Source organism: Lycium barbarum, chromosome 7 (assembly GCF_019175385.1).
Source record: "Lycium barbarum isolate Lr01 chromosome 7, ASM1917538v2, whole genome shotgun sequence".
Classification (NCBI taxonomy): Eukaryota; Viridiplantae; Streptophyta; class Magnoliopsida; order Solanales; family Solanaceae; genus Lycium; species Lycium barbarum.
Window position 1 is genome coordinate 98,358,468 of NC_083343.1, and position 7,963 is coordinate 98,366,430.

The 7,963-nt window shown below is 31.9% G+C and overlaps 1 pseudogene; it reads left to right on the plus strand.

Moving 5' to 3' along the window:
• The first annotated feature begins 879 nt into the window (after positions 1-879).
• Positions 880-7,749, plus strand: LOC132603616 (protein REDOX 2-like; annotated as a pseudogene).
• Positions 7,750-7,963: the final 214 nt, after the last annotated feature.

Sequence of the window (7,963 nt, forward strand, 5' to 3'; positions counted from 1 at the left end):
ATTCATTTTTTTCCGGAATCGGTGAGCAAGACCTCCAAACGTTCAATTTTTTCTTCAGCTTACACAAGCTTAAATTGTGAGTCCAACTTAGCGGTATCTCTATAGATACGTGAAGTCGCAGTATCTCTATCAAAAAGTGGATTTTTAAACTTCGCCACCACCGTTTTATCCACGTGAATGCTATCTTCCCACCGAACGCCCATATTATATAAACATTACAAGAAAATCAGTTTTTTAAAGTAAAATATATAGATAACGTGAAAAAAAAAACACTAAAAAATGTAAAAACACTTACTTCGGGCACTTTACAACGCCAAAAACGGCGACCCGGATTATCTTGTGTTTTTTATGTTTTTAGTTTACAGTAATAACTGCATTCACAAATATCGGGCTGTATAGCAAACATTAAAGTTTCAAAACTTTGAGACATGTTTTTGAAAGTACAAAGTGTGTTGAAAGGGTGAAGATGGAGGAAATGAAAGAGAAGAGCATGAATAAAGGTTGGGGTCGGGGGTTTAGGTATGGGTTTCACGCACAGATTCTGTGGGTGAAAGAACCAAGTGTAAATGTACACTTTGGCCCTCTCACGCATAAAATCTGTGCGTGAAGCCTAATTTAATTTTTTTTTTTTAATGAATTAGTTTGGTTCCAAATTTTTTTTGAGTTATAAAAGTGCCGGACTCTAGTATATCAGTAACTCTCTAGAAACCTCTTCTCAATATATATTATGTTGAACAAATTAAATGGTTGAAAGGTTTATGTCGGACAAACCTTCACCACACGTCAAATCTATCACTTCAACAACGACACGTGCACATAAAGAAATCTGCGTAGCTTAATATTACTAATGCACCTAAACTTCTCTGTATCCTCTCAATTATATCACACGTCTTCAAAGGGACCACCCGCCTAACAAACTTGCTACTTTATTAGATTAGGCAGCAGGTAGAACGTTGATTGATATAAATATAATACACTTATCACCACTTATTCATTTTAGGTCAAGGCTATGGATATGAAGCAAATGTTAATCCCAAGAGTAAAGCTGAATTCTGGTCATGAAATGCCTCTTATAGGCATGGGAACAGCACCTGCCTTACCACCACATGATCAATTAGTCTCCACACTTGTAGATGCCATTGAAGCTGGTTAGCGACACTTTGACACAGCCGCTCTCTATGGCTCTGAGGAAGCACTTGGCCGAGCAATAGTAGAAGCGCTACAACGTGGACTCATTAAGAGCCGCGAAGATGCGTTCATATGGTGCACGGACGCACACCCCGACCTTGTTCTTCCTGCCCTAAAAAGAACTCTTGGGTAAGTTTGAACTCCATATGCCTGAGTTTGCTGACTTTAATATCGACCCAAGCCCGGAAAAAAGGAAAGTTGGGGTTGGTTGACAGTCACTGGTCAGTCTGTGTGCTAGAGAAACTAATCATTAATATTGTTGTCTATTGTTATTGTTTTCTTTATTTACTACTCCCTTTGTCCCAAAAAAATTCTTCCCCTTTTCTTTTCAGTCCCAAAAAGATTGTCATCGTTTTATATTTAGAAATAATTTAATTTTATGAGATAATTTACAGTCACACAAATATTTAAGACTTAATTTGAATTACATATTTCAAAATTTTTTCTTTATTTCTTAAATTTTATGTCAAATTAAAAAAGAATAATCTTTATGGGACGGAGGGAGTAGTTAGAATAAGTCCGGATTGAGCCCCGGCCCAATTACTGTAAAGGTTTTTTCTTTCTCCAATGAAGTTTGCTTCGAGCAATTAAAAACTAAAATATCTATAAATGATCGGAATGGTAATTTAATTTAGTGTTTCTAAATTTTATGTTATTAGTAAATTTTTATATGATGGTGGTTGATAAATAGCTGGTCAATGGACTGAGATAGTAACCAAATAGTGATAGTTGCGGGTGATGGTTGTATGTTTTTTTTTTTTTTTTTTTCATATCACCGCTCGAATCCAAAACCTTTATTAAGGGTGTGAAGTGATCTTATTCATCCAATCACAATTTTTAATGGTAATTTCTTATTAACCTGGATAGCAATAATTTTTTTATCACTAATATATAAAGCCAAATGAGTTATTACGTTATTTGAATTATAATCACTAAGTTTCATTAGGCCAGTTAATATGTTTGATTCATTATGTCTTTTATTTTTCGTGAATATTAAAATATATTTTTCCTATTACTGTTTAGTACAACCTTTTAATTTATCAGAGATTTGGTTAAACTAAGAAATTTGAGCATAATGTAAGTTTCATTTGGAAATATTCAGCGTAACAAAAAATGAAAAACTAAACAAAAATTCACATATTTGAGATAATAGGAAGAAAAAGTAATTACGATTACAAATCCACTTGACATCAAACCACTCCATAAAGTGGAAGGGCATGGGCAGAAGTGTCTTTGTAGTCGAAAGCTAATAAAGCATGCGCAGGTACATTAATTCAATTGGACCAATCAGACTAAGCACCTAATCCTAATTTACCAAATAGCCCTTAATTGTCATGCCAAGCATACAGCTGAGGCAGGCATGTTGACCTGAAGCTTCTCAACTTTGTGGCTTCTATATTAGTAGTAATATTGGACCGAAACAAGATTATTAAACGGAGTGACATGGATAGTGATGCTAGCCCTATTTGTTGGAGTTGAAACATAATTGTTGTTGTTGGTAGAACTCGATAGATATACACATGATGTGAAGTCAACGAATCTTGATCATATTAAATGTAAACCTTATATATATGGTTTTAGAAAATATTTATAGACTGCAGATATTCTTTAAGCTTTTCTCGTTTTTCTTTTTCTGTTTTGGTTACTGTATTTTACCCAGTCATGAATGTGAAAATTGATGTAATTTGTAGGACGCTGGGGATGGATTACTTGGACTTATACCTAATACATTTGCCAGTGAGGTTGAAGAAGAAGGTTAATAGTGATGATTATGAGGACACGAGGATTGAAAAAGAGGATGTAATTCCATTTGACATGATAGGGACATGGCAAGCCATGGAAGAATGTTGCAGGTTAGGTCTAGCCAAGTCTATTGGTGTCTCCAACTTCAGCTGCACCAAACTCTCAAAACTCCTGCACAATGCTACCTTTCCTCCTGCAGTTAACTAGGTAAGATGCATGATTTTTAAAAATTTAGGGCTGTATAAAGAAAACTGACAAATCGCACCAAACCGATAATCCGAGTTAAACCGAGAAAAAAAACTGACTAGTGGTTTGGTAGTGAAAAAAAAACCGATTATAATTGGTTTGATTTGGTTTTAACTAAAAAAAAAGTCAAATCAAACCTAACCAATCGAACAATACATATATCCAATTTTTAAAGTATTTTATACATAAATTTATTAATTTGTAATGTGATTTATAAATATTTCTTAAATTTTTTCATAATTTTTTTGTCTTTTAACATATTATTTCAAGTTTGAACTTAGAATTTTGAATATTCCAATAAGTTTTATAGCCCATAGATGTTAGCAACTCAAATAATGTTCAAACCAAAACCAATACTAATGCTAACAAAAGAAATTCAATTCTATCACTAGGAATGACAATAATTATTACTTATTAGCCGTATTTATTTTAGCATGACTTAGTATTTTTAGATTATGATCATTTTCATTATGACTTATTAATTAGCAATATTTATTTTATGCAATATCATTATATTTTTTGTTGAATATTTTATTACAATGTCATCACTCATCTCACATTTTATGTTATTTTCTCAAGAAATATCTTAAATATATAGTTGTATCTTACTATGATTAAAAAGATGAAATAAAAGTTATATGTTTTATATGAAGACTTTTCTGGAAAAAAATTTAAAAAATTCAAGAAAACCCGAGGTTGAAAAACTCGACTTATGTTCGTTAATTTGGCTTGATTTACAGATTTTAAAACCCAAGATAATTGGTTTGGTTTGATATTTGAAAACCCGGACCAACACGGTCCATGTACAACCCTGGTTGGAATAGTTCCTTACTGTTATGGTGTGTTTGATAGGGAGAAAAAAAATCTGAGAAAATAAATGTGGGTTCTTAATTACTTATTTTTTGTGTTTGGTACATAAGAAGAAAATATTGTCACAAAAGTATTTGTAATATAGGTCAACACTATGGGGGTGGGAATGGGGCTATAGGGGGGGGGGGGGGGGCTTGGGAATGGGGCTAATTGGGTAAATTTCATGAATGGTCAGTTAACTATCACTTTTTTTCACCAAAGTCACTTAATTATGTTTTCTAACACAAAAATCACATAACTATACATTTTTTCACCAGTTACTTAACTATGTTTTCTAACACAAAAGTCACACAGCTATCCTTTTTTTCATCAAAGTTACTTAATTATATTTTATAACACAAAAATCACACCTACTGGGGAAAAAAAATCAACTTTCAGTGGGTAATATTTTTATATTATTTTTTATTTTTTATTTAATAGATACAAACTCAACTTTAAAAAAATCGACCCGATCCCAAACTCATATGCAGATACTAAAATACCAAAAGGGTGAATAAATTTTAAAAAAAATCACAAGATTATTACTTCTGATGCAAATAGTAATAACTATTATTCCGTATAATTCAATTTCCTACTATCAAATAACATGTAGCGCTTTTCAATATATATGTAAAAAAGGGCCAATAAAATTCACACATTTTTGGCTTGAGAGGCCCTAGAGAGAAGGATCGTATATTTGGTGAATGATTGGTTTTGTTTCTTTAATATTTTATATTTGCATAAGTTTTGTATCGGATCGATTCTTTTTAATTGAGTTTGTATCTATTAGATTTAAAAAAAAAAATTACCCATTAGTAGTTAAACTTTTCTGTAGGTGCGATTTTTGTGTTAATAGTTTTGTGACTTTCGTGTTAGTAAGCTAAAAGTTTTATGACTTTTGTATTAGAGAACATAAGTGACTTTAGAAAACATAGTTAAGTGACTTTGGTAAAAAAAAATGATAGTTATGTAACTTTTGTGTTAGAAAATATAGTCAAGTGACTTTGATGAAAAAAAGTAATAGTTAAGTGATCATTCATGAAATTTACCCAGGGTTGAGGGTGGGAGTGGCAGGGGGATCTCTATCATAAGGCTACTAAAACATAAGCCTTAGGCTCCATATATGAGGCCCCACTTTTACTTATTACTTAATATATTTATTATGTGTTAGTATTTTTTTAAATTTTTTTTTTTAGTAGTTTTAAAGAAAAAATTCAAGAAGTTGCCATTAAAAAAGAAATAACAATTTGTTGGTTTTTTTAACCTTATGATGATTGATAGTGACTTATGGAGCCCCATTTTTTACTATTATATATTTATTAATTTTCATTTCTCTGAGTAAGTTTAAAGAAAAAAATTCAAGTTGATTGGCATAAAATAATGGATTATAAGAAAATTAAATAAATGTGCATCTCAAAAGGCTAAAAAGATAGATTTCACATATTTATAAATATATGTTTTATTTACTTTAAGGCCCCAAATTAAAATATGATTTTAGGCCACAAATATCGTTGAGACGCTCCTGAGGAGTGGGACTATATAGGGTGTGTTGAAGGGTGGGGCTGAGACATTAGTATATATGAAAAGTGTAATTTGTGGAACTTATTTTTCCTAGTTTTATTAGAGAAGTTATTTTTCAGAAATTTTGATAAACAAACATGGAGAAATTAAAAAAAAAAATTAAAATATTTTTCTCTAATACCAAACCCACGGGGTCGTTTGGTTCAAAAACAAATTATACATGGATTAATAATGCAGGGTTTTAGTTTGCAGGTGGAAATGCATGTTGCATGGAGACAAGAGAAGATGTTAGAGTTTTGCAAGGAGAAAGGAATACGTGTGTGTGCATGGTCACCACTTGGAGCTAATGGGATTTCTCAATGGGGCAACAATGCTGTTATGCATAGCCCTGTCCTTAAAGATATCGCCATTTACAAACACAAGACCGTTGCACAGGTAAGAAATGCACTCTGTAATGTGAAAAAAATCTTTATACTTGCAGTACTGTTTAATCCTCTCCTTTTCACTTCCTGTTTTGTTTTAGATTTTGAGTTTCAGGGTGTGTTTGGTACGATGGAAAATGTCATGTTAGGAATATTTACATATATTCAAAGCAAAACACTATGAGGTTTTTGAATTCGAGTGCAATTTTCGGTGGTAGGGTAGGCGGGGTGGGAGGTGGAGTAGGCAGGAAGAGGGATGGTGGGTGGATGGTGGGCGGGTGGTAGGTAGGGTAGGGGTGTAGGGCGGTTTGGGGGGGGCGGGTGAGGTAGGTAGGTGGGGGTGAGTGGATAGTGCGTGGGTCGGTTGGGGTTGCATTGGTGTGTTTTTATTTATCTGGAAAATATTTTCCCACAAATTTTTAAGGAAAACATTTTCCAAGATATTTAGCCAACCAAATAAGGAAAAATAGGAAAACATTTTCCAAGATATTTAGCCAACCAAACAAGGGAAATAAATAGGAAAACATTTTCAAGACATTTTCCGTCAACATACCAAACACACTCCAAGTCCTATATACGTAGTAATGATATTTTTTTAATGATATAAAAAAATATTTACCAAGTCACTTCTTAAAGATAATTATAGATAAATGTCTTAATGAACAATTAGTAATTAATATATTGACTTTACCTAAGTATCTATGTTTTCAATATTTATAGGTGGCATTAAGGTGGGTATATGAGCAAGGAGCTAGTGTAATATTGAAGAGTTTCAACAAGGACAGGATGAAAGAGAACCTACAAATTTTGAATTGGGAACTAAGTAATGAAGAAGTCACTCGAATTCAAGAGATTCCTCCATGCACTGGATTTAATGTTGAACTTATATTTGTTCATCCAAATGGACCATTCAAATCCGTGGACCAATTCTGGGATAACGAGCCCGAAATATGATCACTCATCTAATAATTATTATTAGTTTATTATTTCAGAAAGTCACTTTAATTGCTGAAAAAGATCGGAATCAAGAAGGGTGACTTTATAAGATAATAACGTATTAGTTGAGTGACCTAGAAATCAGTCCTTTAAAAGTCTCCAGCCTTCCAATTATTGCAATTCTTAGTTGTTTATAAAGTTAAGGTACTCAAGAAAAATCGAAAAACGCAACTGATCAAACCATGATAAGATGGTGTAGTCTTCAATTTAGTACTGTTTAATTAATTTAGCTGCAATATATAGAATATTTTGTTTGATTTGGTATTAAATAATAAAAGTTGAACCATATTATCCAACTAAACCGAAAATGATATTGTTAATATTTATTTCATACATGAATAAGAATGAAAGTTTTTTTTTCCCTTCAATTTTGACCAACTACTAAATGTTTTGTACCACACGACTTCCACTCAAACTACCACACGACTTCCACTCAAACTTTCCATATACGTATTTGTTGAAAATTTTACTATGTGTTGGAAGAAGAAAAAGAAATTGATTTGTGATACATGAGTTTCTTAGAAATTGATTTGTGATACATGAGTTTCTTAGAAATTTAAAATACATGTATTATCGTATGCATTTTTAAAATAATTTTTTTATCGAATTTATACCACTAAATAGTGCACTGTGTCTAGCAACCCATTTATTAATAGTAAAAGAAATCCTGAAAAAGAACAAGTACAAGCTAGGGACTAGACCTTACTTTGCCATGTATTATCTTATTCATGTACTGGGCAAAAAAAAAGAAGAATAGAGAATTAAATTTAAGATATATGTCCTACACTAGGTACATGTTAGAATAACATCTATAAATATTCAAGTAGTATAATTATCTTATGTAAAGTAAATTGAGTGAATAAGTAAAAAGAATCATTCAATCACTTGTCTTGGATTGAGAAAATTAGAGTGTTCCTGTCCAAATATATATTTAGATGAAGGAAAATATTTTATTGATAAATTTTATGAATCTCTAAACGCTTTCTATAATCTCCACA